Below are 15,311 nucleotides of genomic sequence, written 5' to 3' on the forward strand. Positions count from 1 at the left end.
AGGCCGCACGTAGCCATCTATACACAGCGGGAGGCCGCACGTAGCCATCTATACACAGCGGGAGGCCGCACGTAGCCATCTATACACAGCGGGAGGCCGCACGGCGCCATCTATACACAGCGGGAGGCCACACGGCGCCACCTATACACAGCGGGAGGCCCACAGCGCCCCCCCCCCAGAGAGAGCAGGAGGCCGCACGGCGCAATCTATACACAGCGGGAGGCCGCACAACGCCCCCCCCACAGAGACAGCAGGAGGCCGCACGGCGCCATCTATACTCAGCAGGAGGCGGCACGGCGCCCCCGACCCCAAAGACAGCAGGAGGCCGCACGGCGCCATCTATACTCAGCAGGAGGCCGCACGGTGTCACCTATACACAGCGGGAGGCCGCACGGCGCCACCTATACACAGCGGGAGGCCGCACGGCGCCACCTATACACAGCGGGAGGCCGCACGGCGCCACCTATACACAGCGGGAGGCAGCACGGCGCCACCTATACACAGCGGGAGGCCGCACGGCGCCACCTATACACAGCGGGAGGCCGCACGGCGCCACCTATGCACAGCGGGCGGCGCCACCTATACACAGCGGGAGGCCGCACGGCGCCACCTATACACAGCGGGAGGCCCACGGCGCCACCTATAAACAGCGGAAGGCCGCACGATGCCATCTATACACAGGGGGCCGCACAATGCCATCTATACACAGCGGGAGGCCGCACGGCGCCATCTGTACACAGCGGGAGGCTGCACGGCGCCATATATACACAGCGGGAGGCTGCACGGCGCCCCCCCCCAGAGACAGCAGTAGGCCGCACGGCGCCATCTATACACAGCGGGAGGCCGCACGGCGCCCCCCCCAGAGACAGCAGGGGGCCGCACGGCGCCATCTATACACAGCGGGAGGCCGCACGGCGCCCCCCCAGAGACAGCAGGAGGCCGCACGGCGCCATCTATACTCAGCAGGAGGCCGCACGCAGTCACGCACACACAAACATATACATACACGCATAAACACATTTGAAACACAAAAATACATATAAACAGACATCACACAATGACATCTGCCTGCACACACACACACACATACATACATATACATACACACACACACACTCACCATCCCCCGACTCGGCTCCAGCTCTTTTCCGGTGCAGCACTGCAGGCCGGGTGCGCACTGCGTGACGTCACAGCTAGGAGACACGGCCGCGCACAGGGCCGTGTCTCCTAGCAGTGACGCGGCCGGGCCAGCACAGGGAAGTTAACTGCTGCAGTGCTGGCCCGGCCGAAGAAGAAGCAGCGGCTGTGTGCCGCTGCTGGGGGAGCGATCCTTGGGCCCCCCCCCCACTGTCTGCCGGTATGTGCCGTGCCGCCGCACATATAATGAGGACAATCTGGCCATAGACACCCCGGAGCCCCGGGTCCCCTGGAGGTCCGGGGCCCCGGGCGGTAGCCCAGATCGTCCTCATTATAATCCGCCTATGCTTATATACATGTAACACTCACTACCCCCTATTCCTGTGTATTGCTGTAATATATAACCTATACTCGTTATCCATCATTATAAATTAAGAAGATTTTCCACTTTATCCGATATATCCACACTCAATCAGTAGATTAGATGTCTGCTGAAGAGGCAATACACATGAACGTCTCCACATCATCCTCCCCGACTGTATCTATATGTGCCCCGTGACCCCCGATCAAGTGTCTCCATCACGTGCTCGCAGCATCACAGGTCACATAATTTCGTTGGTGTGCGTTGTGTATCGAGCCACGCCTCCTCAGCACCCATTGGTTGGTGGAGACATACCTCCATCCTGATTGGCTATAGTTGGCCGTTTAACTCTTAGCTCTTTCCGAATGATGCCACCCCCTGACGAAGACAAGAAGCCGAAACATACATCGGGTGGACGCCAATCAGGAGTGGGATCTGCATCTGCTATAGCGTGAGTACAATGCACATGTGGTCACCTTTTTTAAAAACGCTTAAAGTGGATACAAATACATATCTGTCAACAGCACATATGCCCAAGTCAGTGCACTACTCTCTACAGCAGAGGTCCCCAACTGCCGGTCCGCGGACCAGGACCGGGCCGTTGGGGTTTTTCAGCCGGTCCGCAGCACCGCTGACAGTTGTAGAGGATCAGCAGAGAGAAAGCCAGCATGTGATCAGTAGCCTATAAGAAAAGAGGAGGAGGGACTGGCAGTGAATAGATAATTAGCCATGCGGCCCTACTCGCAGAATGTGCTCAGGCAGGAGCAGGGACAAGCAGGTCATGTGTGTCCAGCGCTCCTTCCCCTCCTGCTAGCTGCGAGTTGGAGGGGGAGGGGCTCTGGATGCTAATGGGCAGCTAGATATGACGTCAGGTGTCCCACCCTTATGACTCCTGTAGCTGTGTTCTGGTGTCGTGCGGCCCAGCAGCAGATTTTCTGGTTAAAGTGAAAAAAGCAAATAACAGTGAAAATTCATAGCAGCAGTGGCTGTGTCCAGTAGCAGTAGTAGTGGTCATCATCATCAGATGGGACCTAGATGGGATCGTCTTGTTGCAGGAAAACAAGCCCAGTGCTCCCACTGATCCAGGGAAACAAGCCTGGTGCTCCCACTCATTCTGAACCTATGGTAAGTTGAATCACATTCTCATTATAAATGTCATAATTATATAAGTATGCACTAAGCTCCACCCCTCCATAACCCCACCCACATATGACCAAAGCCCCGCCCCCACCCCCACTGGGCCATTGAAAACTGGTCTTGCTTAAAGCGGGTCCCTGGTGCAAAAAAGTTTGCCGACCACTGCTCTACAGGATTCACACCGACATCCAAATAATAAGGGACCAGCCCTTGTATATATACATACACAGGTGCATCTCACTAAATTAGAATATCATCAAAAAGTTACTTTATTTCAGTTCTTCAATATAAAAAAAGTGAAACTCGTATAGCCATAATCATCAGCATTAACAGAAATAAACAATAACTGATTATATTCTAATTTAGTGAGAAACACCTGTATTTGTTCACATATGAGATATATAATTTATGTAGATTTATTCTTTGGAGGCACTTGCACTTTATGTAAAGTTTATGATAATTAAACAATCATACGTACAGATATATCTAACTAATGATATGTATATATATTTTTATATACTGGATTAATTTGTGGCTTGATTCTCTGTATTATCCCTTTGCTGTTCTAATCATGATCCATTCCCACTGGTGTTAATTGTAATTCCTGTCTCGACGTCCCCTTTGCGTATAGTTTTTAATTCCCCCCTTTTTCTGCATTTCCTCCTCTTCCACCTGGTTATCAATATAATTATTAGCATCACCCACATGCCTGGACTCTTCTGGTCGATGTTTCCTTTCTGCTATATACTAGAGTGGTATCCTATGTGCACAGATATATGGAGTGCCATATACTTCTCAGGAGGTGCGCAGCGTCCACCTCCTCACCGCACAGGCCCACAAGCTCCTCTCCGGCAGGAAGAAGATGCATTCAGGCCGCTCCTACCACTGCAGCAGACGGCAGTGCACAAGTATACAGGGTGGAGTGTGGATGTGTCTGCACCACTGGGATGTGGCCGACCTGCATATATACATATGCCCCTCTGCAGGGGCGGACTGGCCCACCGGAGGATCGGGAAAACCCCCGGTATTAGGATCATTCAGCCATGGAGGGTCCTTGTTGGAGTCGGGGTATCCCCGTAACAAGAAATACACAGACACGTAGTGTATAATCAAGTACTGGGAAGCCCCTGAGCGCGTCTCCCTCTATGGGTGCTGTCCCTTTATTTATAATAATAATCTTTTTTTTTTTTTTTTTTTTTTGTCAGACATGCGCAGTAAAATGCCTTTGTTTCACAGGCAGCGAAATGATGATTCATAACAGTGGAATGTTGATAAGAAAGTTTCATAAACAAAAAAGTGATAATTAGTAGAAGGTTGCTGAGACAGCTAAAACAAGTTACAATCTAGTTTCTGGGCGTCAGTCCAAATGTCCAGATAAGGGAAGAATAACTTCATCTGTGTCTTACATCGTAGTCTTGCGTGAAGTACAACTCCCATCATCCTCTCAGTCCCCCCTTTGATTCTTCCTTATGGACTTTTGGTAGAAAACCTGGTCCGGGAGTTCTTTTCTTTCATATTCTTGAGTCCGTGTTACAAAGCTTATTTATGCATATTAAAATAATTTTTAATCCTATTTTAAACACTACATATATGACTACTATAATTAGCACAATCTGTAATATACCTTGCAGAATTCCAGCCACCCAACCTCCAATACCCTTAAACCAGTTCTTTGGGTTGAGAAAGGAGAAGGTGTCTGACCACCAGCTATCTTTATTTTGGTCATTGTGTCTGTCATATTCATCCCGTAATCGTTGTATATCTGCCAGCTTGAACCTCATACTCATTGTACTGTTTGGATCTATGTAATGACAACAGGTTGGACCAATAATTTGACACATTCCTCCCTGGGCCGCAGTTAGGTAGTCTAACACTACAGTATGTTGATTAGTAACAATTATAAGTTGATTTTGTACAGCTATACTAGTATTAAGTATATCCATAATATCCCATATCTGATCATCTAGATAGTCGGTGGCCTGAACTAATTTATCCCACATCTGCATCAACATTGGATACACAAAGAAAGTGCTGAATATTTTATTAGGAATTCCCATTTGGACCACATGTGGCCTACCTGAAGGTCTAGGCGAGTTGTCGGCTGCTCTTTTGTATAGTGTGTGTTTAGGTACTGCTTGCATATCTACCTGCTGATTCTGAACTATAAATGTGGCCGGTGTTAAGCGTCCTAGAGTACATGTACCTTTTATTCCTACTGGGAGCCATTTGTATGCTCCATTTCCACAAATCCAGAAGGTTCCTTCAGGCAGATCCCATATTGCAGAGTGTTGGAGCACCAACCTATGTACCAAATCTAAAAATTTAGATACATTCTGAAGTATACACCAAGGGGGTTTTTGACCTAATGGACTACAGTATCCTGCATCTGGATTTTCACAAGTCGGTGTACCTGGGTCATATGCACTTGACTCATTACATAATATATTACCTGGTATCTTTGAACATGTATCATTGTTTCCATCGGGGAATAATTGTGAATATTTCCAACCATTATTGTGTATGTATTTTTCTACTATATCAGGTTTAAAAGGTTGAGAAGAAGATACTGTGCTACTAAAACTGAGTTGTATATTTTCTGTAGGAATTAACCCTAAGTCTGTTAGTCCCGTCTTATTTCTAGGAACCCATACACCTCCTTTAAACGCTAAATATTGTAAGTTGTTTATTTTTCCAGTCATATTACCTTGCCACCAGGGAAATCCCACCCACCCCACAACTGGGATGGCAACAGTAGTGTTCCATAATCTAGAATTAACGGTTTGGTTATTTGCTAATTTGTCTGAGCAATTAGTCCATGTAAACACTTCCTCAGGGGTCATGGGTACGGCCAGGAAGGGTATGCTCGTGGCTGATATTGGAGAATGCGTACAAATCCAACAGTCTGCTATTTTCTGTCCGCCATCGAGCAGCCCGTTTACCAATGTCTCATGATGTTTTATAAATTTATTATCTGTAGGTTTTGGGGAACTTAGTTTATCCCACAGGTCTCCCTGATCTATCGTTATAGCTAACACAAGTACAATCACCACTATTTCTTTTTGCAATGGCTTGCATGTACCCATGCTGATTTTCCTTCCAATTTTACTGCAGTTGGAGTTGTCAATAACACCTGATATGGACCCTCAAATCTGGGTTCTAGCGTTCTTCTGTTATGTCTTTTTACGTAGACTTCGTCTCCTGGTTGCAGCTTGTGCGTTCCCTCAATGGAATCTGGATCTGGAATGGAAGAGAACACTAAAGAGTGTATTTTAGACACATGCTTACATAAATTTTGTACATAAGCAGTTAAGCTTTCAGTTTCTAACATTAAAGTCTGTGGGAAATACAATCCTGTATTGGCAACTCTACCAAACAATATTTCATGGGGGGTGAGTTTGCTCTTTCCCTGGGGGGTGTTTCTGACTGAATACAATGCTATTGGGAGACACTCAGTCCATGGTTTCTGTGTTTCTGCCATGGCTTTCTGTATTTTTAACTTAAGTGTTCCATTCATTCTCTCAACCTTACCAGAACTCTGTGGGTGGTAAGGGGTGTGTAGTTCACTTTTTATACACAACATTTTCATTACATTCTGAAAGATCTCTCCAGTAAAATGTGTACCTCTATCTGACTCGATCACTTCTGGGATACCATAACGGGGTACCAGTTCATGTGCTATTTTTACTGCAGTGACTTTAGCCGTGGCTGTATGAACTGGATAAGCCTCTGGCCACCCCGAAAACATGTCCACACATACCAGTACATACTCATAGTGTCCATGCTTAGGCATCTGGATGTAATCGATCTGAAGTCTCTGGAACGGATATAGTGGTCTTACATGGTGCTTCTGGGGGGTCTTAACAGTCTGTCCTGGATTGTGGGCTAAACAGATTTCACAAGAACCTCATTTTGCTCGAGCTACCTGGCCGAACCCTGGGGCTAACCACTTCTGTCTGACCCTCTGTATCATACCGTTTGCAGACACATGTGTAGGTCCGTGGGCTTCACTGACCACAACAGGGTACCATGCTCGGGGGAGACAAAGCTCATCTCCTTTTCTCCATAGTCCTTCTTTTTCTTCTGCCCCCTGTTTCTGCCACTCTTCTTTTTCTTCTCTACTCACCTGCTGGTGGGCTTCTTTGAGCCGTGTAATTAAGTCAAATTCTGATACTGCACTAATAGTGTGGTCAGTTGTCAGAGGTTTTACTGCAGCTCGCTTAGCAGCCTTGTCGGCTCGGTCATTACCCCTAGCTATCTCGGTGTTGAGTCTTACATGTGCAGGTACTTTTATTACTGCTACTTGTTTGGTTGAAGCAGCTGATTCTAGGATTTGTCTAATCATTTGTCCATGTTTTACTGGTTGACCTGAAGCTGTCATGTAACCTCTAGCTCTCCATATACATCCAAAATCATGTACAATACCATATGCATATCTAGAATCGGTAAAAATATTAGCGTTTTTTTCTTTTGCTAACTGTAATGCTCGTATTAGAGCTAATAGTTCAGCTTCCTGGGCTGAACAGCTGGCCTGCATTGGCTCAGCTTCAATAACATCATGATCTGATACAATGGCATAACCTGTGTGAAAGTTACCAGTTTCATCTGCATACCTACTACCATCTATATACATATGTAGGTCTGGATTGTCAAGAGGGGTGTCCTGTACATTAGGTAGCCCTTGTGTTTCTTGTTCTATACACTGTAAGCAATCATGTATTATATTGTCTTGTTCGTGGTATTGTAAAAAATTTTCATCTTCGTCTTCCTGACCTCCTTCCACTCCCCCCTTTGTCTCTAGTGGTAACAGAGTGGCTAAATTTAGAGACAATATGCGGCGAAAAGTGAGGTTTGGTGGCATTAGTAAGGAGCATTGTAATCTAAGATGTCTAGCCATTGAAATGTGTTTTGGCAATACCTGATTCAGTATGCCATGTACATCATGTGTAGTTTGTACTATTAGGGCATGGTCTAGTACTATTTCTGAGGCTTTTTCTACCAAAAGAGAGACAGCTGCTACTACTCTGACACATGATGGTGCAGCTTTGGTAACATTATCTAATTGAGCAGAATAGTATGCGACAGGTCTTTGTTTATTTTCATGTTTCTGTGTTAGTACTCCTGTAGCATGATTAGACATTTCCGCAGCCATTAATTGGAATGGTTTGGCGTAGTCTGGGATTCCCAAGGCCGGGGCTGACATGAGACCTTTCTTGAGGTCTTGAAAGGCTATGAGTGCTGATTCAGTTAACTGGAAAGGTTCGATTTTTAAACAATCATATAGAGGTTGCATAAGCTGACTAGCATGTATAACCCATTGTCTGCAGTGTGATACTATTCCCAAAAATGCTCTTAATGTTTTGTAGTTCTTGGGAGGAACAAGATCTCTAATGATTTTTAGTCTGTCGGCGGTGAGGTGCCGAATACCTTGTGAAATGCAGTGTCCTAGAAATACTACCGTAGTCATACAAAGTTGTACTTTTTTCTTGTTAACTTTACAGCCCATGTCTACTAGAAATATTAACAACCTTATTGTGTTGCTGTTTGCGGACTCTTGAGCAGGGGCAATAATAATAGGTCATCAACATATTGAAGAATTACAACCTCATCCGTAGGTTTGAAATTTTGAAGAACTGATCTCATAGCTTCTGAGTACAAGGTAGGTGAATGTATCATACCCTGTGGTAATCTTGTCCATGCTAATTGTCTATTCTTAAATGTAAATGCAAACAGTTTGTAACAGTCTGGGTGTAATGGTACTGAAAAAAATGCATTTGATAAGTCTATGACAGAAAATACTCGTGCTGTTGCTGGGATCTGTGATAGCAACGTGTGTGGATTTGGCACAACAGGAGTAATAGGTTCCAAAATTTTATTTATCTCTCTTAAATCATGTACCATCCGGTACCTAGCAGCTGACCCCTCAGTAGATTTCTTTTTTTACGGGGTACAACGGTGTATTGGCTGGTGACTTTACTTCTATCAGTACTCCAGTTTTTAGATAATCTTTTATCTGTTCTCCTATGGCGTGTTCTTGTTGGGCACTAATAGGATACTGTCTCAATTAGGGTAGTGTCACACCTGGAACAGGAGTGACTTTTACAGGAGCTATTGGCATTAGTCCTACATCAGTGTCATGTTGTGCCCATAATTTTTCTGGTACCTCAGAAAGATCTAAAATAATTTGGGTAGGGGCAGGATCTTTCTCATCCTCTAAGGCTTGGACTTTTACAATGTTTTCTAGAGACTCTTGGTCATCAGGCACCAAAATTTGGACTCTACCATCCTTTGTCTCTTACCACTCCTGCTTTTCTAGCCCGAATGTCCTCCCATAGTTTCCTGTTAAATCTGTCATGCCTTGCTACCTGAAAAGTTTTGCAAACTTTCCCTAAATTCTTAGTTGCTTCTACACCACACCTTTCTTTCACGATTGTATAGACATCTTGTTCATCATTTGTGGTCTTAGTCTGTTTGTTGCCCATTTTTCCTGACTATTCTTACCTTAGGAGGCTTTTTGGGTTAGATAAAATATATTCTATATTTTACCTTTCCTCATTACCTATTCTGTCCTAAGGAGCCAGTATCTTGTTGCCCATTTTTCCTGACTATTCCTACCTTAGGAGGCTTTTTGGGTTAGATAAAATATATTCTATATTCTACCTTTCCTCGTTACCTATTCTGTCCTAAGGAGCCAGTATCTGAAACGGTTTCTCTGGACCGTTTTGTCTGAAGTGTAGAGTAATTCTAACACACATATATATGGCAACAAGGGCAAGACCAACAATACATAAAATGAACCATACAGTCTCCATTATATATCGTGTCCCTGGAGTATTATCATTACTTCCATGGGCTCATTCTGTCAATCTCTTATCCGTCAAAAAGGAGGACAAAGGTTCGGGAGTTAAGCGTGAGCGAAGGTTTCCCCGAAAGGACACAACCTTATGACTCAGTTAGGCAATCTCCGTAATACTTATGTCATCTACCTTAGTGCGGCTTATGAGGCTATTCCCGACATCCACATCTCTTTCATACCATCCGTTTCATAACCTTCTCTGACCTCTCCTTCGGCAGATCCTACAGTATATACATGAATGACCCGAGCTATAGGTATCCTTCTCTACTAGTTCCTCAATCCCAACACAAGATATGCATGAAATTTACGGACTATCGCAGAGCAGATGTAAGAGAACTAACAGTGTCTCTTACCTGGCCAGGTTTGTCATCTGCTGTTCCGATGTCCCAATCTCAGCGGTTACTCGTGCCGGTCGATGAACTTGAAGGAATACGCAGACCTCGGGTCCCTGTTTCGGGCGCCAGGAATTGTTAGGATCATTCAGCCATGGAGGGTCCTTGTTGGAGTCGGGGTATCCCCGTAACAAGAAATACACAGACACGTAGTGTATAATCAAGTACTGGGAAGCCCCTGAGCGCGTCTGCCTCTATAGGTGCAGTCCCTTTATTTATATTAATAATCATAGTTTGTTGTCATACATGCGCAGTAAAATGCCTTTGTTTCACAGGCAGCGAAATGATGATTCATAACAGTGGAATGTTGATAAGAAAGTTTCATAAACAGAAAAGTGATAATTAGTAGAAGGTTGCTGAGACAGCTAAAACAAGTTACAATCTAGTTTCTGGGCGTCAGTCCAAATGTCCAGATAAGGGAAGAATAACTTCATCTGTGTCTTACATCGTAGTCTTGCGTGAAGTACAACTCCCATCATCCTCTCACCTAATACAAATTAAATGGTCCCTGTACTTGATCTCATTCGATAGATAATGTGCAAAATCCCTTTATAAAGTTCTATTAAGTTGGAGTTACTTTTCAGGGGTTAGATAACCTAAAAGTGTCGGCCGGTAGGGTCTCCCTTCTGTCTAAGTGTAATTTGTCTCTAGCAGCAGAAACCCCCCTATATGGATTACCGGAAGTGGGGCTTGGCCTTCGTCTCTCTGCTCCTGCCTGTCAAACTGTATATGCAGGCTTAACAGAGATTCAGTCTTTCAGTTAATTGCAGGCATCTCATTAAGCAATGGCGGAAGCAATACGTGCTGAGTAATGAGAGAAGGGATGTCCCAGGACCTATAGTGCTGACAGAATGCTGATAAAGAGCAATCGTCCACTCCAAAAGAGTGGATGGCAAGTTACAGAGCATGTGTATTGGTACTGTTCCAGGACATACTGTTTTATCTACAGTCCATTTAGAATCAAAACTCTGTTCTACATAATATTGTACATGGAACAGAGTATTATGCCAATGTAACTGCAACTCGCATCGAAGTCAAAATCTCAGCAGAATTACACCTATAGCCCCCTCAGACTATGCAAAACACCAATTGAGCTTTAACAACTTCAGCTCAAGTGCTCAAAAACTGTGCAACGGGGTCGGAAAGCTATTGTACAGTATACAGTATATATTTTATTAGCGTAATATTAAAACCTGTATTACAAGAGCACTTAGTTCAAGATTCAGCCTCCAGATGGCGTGACATCAGAGATTAGACCCATCTGCAAGAGCGTCCTCATCAATGAATATATAGTCAATCACAGGGACTAGACGTGTAATGTATCAGTACAACAGTATAACGAGTGTTGTGTAGAGATGAGCGAACCCGAACTGTAAAGTTTGGGGTTCATACCGGACACCTAGTGTCCAATGCTGAACTCCGAACACTGGCAAGTCCGTTTTAAGAGTGAGAGACCTCCTAGCCCTTACTACGACCATTTTACAGCATCAAAGTTTGTGTCACCATTGTCTTCTATGGGGTTCGGGTTCAAGTTCTGGTACCCGAACCAAACTTTGGACTAAAGTTTGGTTGAAACCGAACATCCACGGGGTTCGCTCATCCCTAGTGTAGTGTAAATTCTACGTATTTTGCACCTGAGTACCAGTAATGAGGAGATCCTTACCCATTATGTGCCTGCCACTCTCCTAAACACGCGTTTCACTTTTTTAGCTTCTTCAGAGGGTCACAGAGTATACCAAACACTGCCCCCCGGGCACCAGATGTAACCCACTGTATCAATTCCTTTAAGGCTAAAGTTACAGCTATAGAATAGATTGACCTTGACAATTCAAGTGCTTTCTTGTGGGAAGTATGTGCACCCCCCGATCATTTCAGTGGAGAGCGACCATTCCCAGCCACCTCTATTGAGAATCCATGACAGACACAGGCGCTGTACCCTCGCCTGTCACACTTTAGTAATCCTACTAATTCCTTGTAACAGCCAGGAACGCCTCCATGATTGGATTAGGAACGGTGATCACAGAGTAGATAAATGCCAGAGAACCTTTATTCTGCAGCCGCATTTTTCGTCCCATTAGTCTCTGCCTATTTTACAGAAGCCGAGATAATTGAGGAGAGATGTAAGGAAGGAACCTCACGATCCTCCAGGACTCGTCAGCTCAGAGCCGTGACGTGTGGACAAGGTTTCTGCTACATTGTGGGGAATTTAGGGAGCGCTGCAGCAAGGGGGTTGGTAATGACACGCCACCGTGATACATAATGCATGGACTGTCTCCTCTCATTTGTTCTTTGAAGCTTGTTTTCCTCATGAGTGATGCTCGGCGCATGAGAAAAGCCCAAACAATTAACATCAAATGGGTTTTCTGCGATTTGTAAAATCCTGCGCCCTGCTGATCCCCCGCTGCGGCTCCCCATACGTGGATTATAATGAGGGCAATCCGGGCTACCGCCCGGGGCCTCGGGTCTCTATGGCCGGATTGCCCTCATTATATGTGCAGCCCCGCGGCACATACCGGCAGACAGTGGCAGGGGGGGGCCCCGGACCACTCCCCCAGCAGCGGTGCACAGCCGCTGCTTCTTCTTCGGCCGGGCCAGCACTGCAGCAGTTAACTTCCCTCTGCTGGCCCTGTGCGCGGCCGTGTCTCCTAGCTGTGACGTCACGCAGTGCGCGCCCGGCCTGCACTGCTACTTACCACCGGAGAGGAGCAGGAGCCAGGAGGACTGGAGCCGAGGCGGGGGATGGTGAGTGAGTGAGTGTGTGTGTGTGTGTGTGTGAGTGTGAGTCTGTCTGTGTGTATGTATGTGTGTGTGTGCAGGCAGATATCATTGTGTGATGTTGGTTTATATGTATTTTTGTGTTTCAAATGTGTTTATGCGTGTATGTATATGTCTGTATATGTTTGTGTGTGTGCGTGACTGCGTGCGGCCTCCTGCTGAGTATAGATGGCGATGTGTGGCCTCCTGCTGTCTCTGGGGGGGGGCGCCGTGCGGCCTCCCGCTGTGTATAGGTGGCGCCGTGCGGCCTCCCGCTGTGTATAGGTGGCTCCGTGCTGCCTCACGCTGTGTATAGATGGCTACGTGCGGCCTCCCGCTGTGTATAGATGGCACCGTGCGGCCTCCCACTGTGTATAGATGGCACCGTGCGGCCTCCCGCTGTGTATAGATGGCTACGTGCGGCCTCCCGCTGCCCGCTGTGTATAGATGGCTACATGCGGCTTCCTGCCGTGTATAGATGGCTCCGTGCTGCCTCACGCTGTGTATAGATGGCTCCGTGCAGCCTCACGCTGTGTATAGATGGCTACATGCAGCCTCCCGCTGTGTATAGATGGCTACATGCAGCCTCCCGTTGTGTATAGATGGCTACGTGCGGCCTCCCGCTGTGTATAGATGGCTACGTGCGGCCTCCCGCCGTGTATAGATGGCTACGTGTGGCCTTCTGCTGTGTATAGATGGCTACGTGCGGCCTCCTGCTGTGTATAGATGGCTACGTGCGGCCTCCTGCTGTGTATAGATGGCTACGTGCGGCCTCCTGCTGTGTATAGATGGCTACGTGCGGCCTCCCGCTGTGTATAGATGGCGCAGTGCGGCCTCCCGCTGTGTATAGATGGCACCGTGCGGCCTCCCGCTGTGTATAGATGGCACCGTGCGGCCTCCCGCTGTGTATAGATGGCTACGTGCGGCCTCCCGCTGTGTATAGATGGCTACATGCGGCTTCCTGCCGTGTATAGATGGCTCCGTGCTGCCTCACGCTGTGTATAGATGGCTCCGTGCAGCCTCACGCTGTGTATAGATGGCTCCGTGCGGCCTCCCGCTGTGTATAGATGGCACCGTGCGGCCTCCTGCTGTGTATAGATGGCACCGTGCGGCCTCCCGCTGTGTATAGATGGCACCGTGCGGCCTCCTGCTGTGTATAGATGGCACCATGCGGCCTCCTGCTGTGTATAGATGGCACCGTGCGGCCTCCTGCTGTGTATAGATGGCACCGTGCGGCTCCCTGCTGTGTATAGATAGCTACGTGCAGCCTCCCGTTGTGTATAGATGGCTACGTGCGGCCTCCCGCTGTGTATAGATGGCTACATGCAGCCTCCCGTTGTGTATAGATGGCTACGTGTGGCCTTCTGCTGTGTATAGATGGCTATGTGCGGCCTCCTGCTGTGTATAGATGGCTACGTGCGGCCTCCTGCTGTGTATAGATGGCTACGTGCGGCCTCCCGCTGTGTATAGATGGCGCAGTGCGGCCTCCCGCTGTGTATAGATGGCACCGTGCGGCCTCCCGCTGTGTATAGATGGCACCGTGCGGCCTCCCGCTGTGTATAGATGGCTACATGCGGCTTCCTGCCGTGTATAGATAGCTCCGTGCTGCCTCACGCTGTGTATAGATGGCTCCGTGCAGCCTCACGCTGTGTATAGATGGCTCCGTGCGGCCTCCCGCTGTGTATAGATGGCACCGTGCGGCCTCCTGCTGTGTATAGATGGCACCGTGCGGCCTCCTGCTGTGTATAGATGGCACCGTGCGGCCTCCTGCTGTGTATAGATGGCACCGTGCGGCCTCCTGCTGTGTATAGATGGCACCGTGCGGCCTCCTGCTGTGTATAGATGGCACCGTGCGGCTCCCTGCTGTGTATAGATAGCTACGTGCAGCCTCCCGTTGTGTATAGATGGCTACGTGCGGCCTCCCGCTGTGTATAGATGGCTACATGCAGCCTCCCGTTGTGTATAGATGGCTACGTGCGGCCTCCCGCTGTGTATAGATGGCTACGTGCGGCCTCCCGCCGTGTATAGATGGCTACGTGCGGCCTCCCGCCGTGTATAGATGGCTACGTGTGGCCTTCTGCTGTGTATAGATGGCTACGTGCGGCCTCCTGCTGTGTATAGATGGCGCCGTGCGGCCTCCTGCTGTGTATAGATGGCTACGTGCGGCCTCCCGCTGTGTATAGATGGCGCAGTGCGGCCTTCTGCTGTGTATAGATGGCTACGTGCGGCCTCCTGCTGTGTATAGATGGCTACGTGCGGCCTCCTGCTGTGTATAGATGGCTACGTGCGGCCTCCCGCTGTGTATAGATGGCGCAGTGCGGCCTCCCGCTGTGTATAGATGGCACCGTGCGGCCTCCCGCTGTGTATAGATGGCACCGTGCGGCCTCCCGCTGTGTATAGATGGCTACGTGCGGCCTCCCGCTGCGTATAGATGGCTACATGCGGCTTCCTGCCGTGTATAGATGGCTCCGTGCTGCCTCACGCTGTGTATAGATGGCTCCGTGCAGCCTCACGCTGTGTATAGATGGCTCCGTGCGGCCTCCCGCTGTGTATAGATGGCACCGTGCGGCCTCCTGCTGTGTATAGATGGCACCGTGCGGCCTCCCGCTGTGTATAGATGGCACCGTGCGGCCTCCTGCTGTGTATAGATGGCACCGTGCGGCCTCCTGCTGTGTAT

This window comes from Phyllobates terribilis, unplaced genomic scaffold (genome assembly GCF_046119375.1).
Source record: "Phyllobates terribilis strain yellow unplaced genomic scaffold, ASM4611937v1 Scaffold_30__1_contigs__length_15301838, whole genome shotgun sequence".
Lineage (NCBI taxonomy): Eukaryota > Metazoa > Chordata > Amphibia > Anura > Dendrobatidae > Phyllobates > Phyllobates terribilis.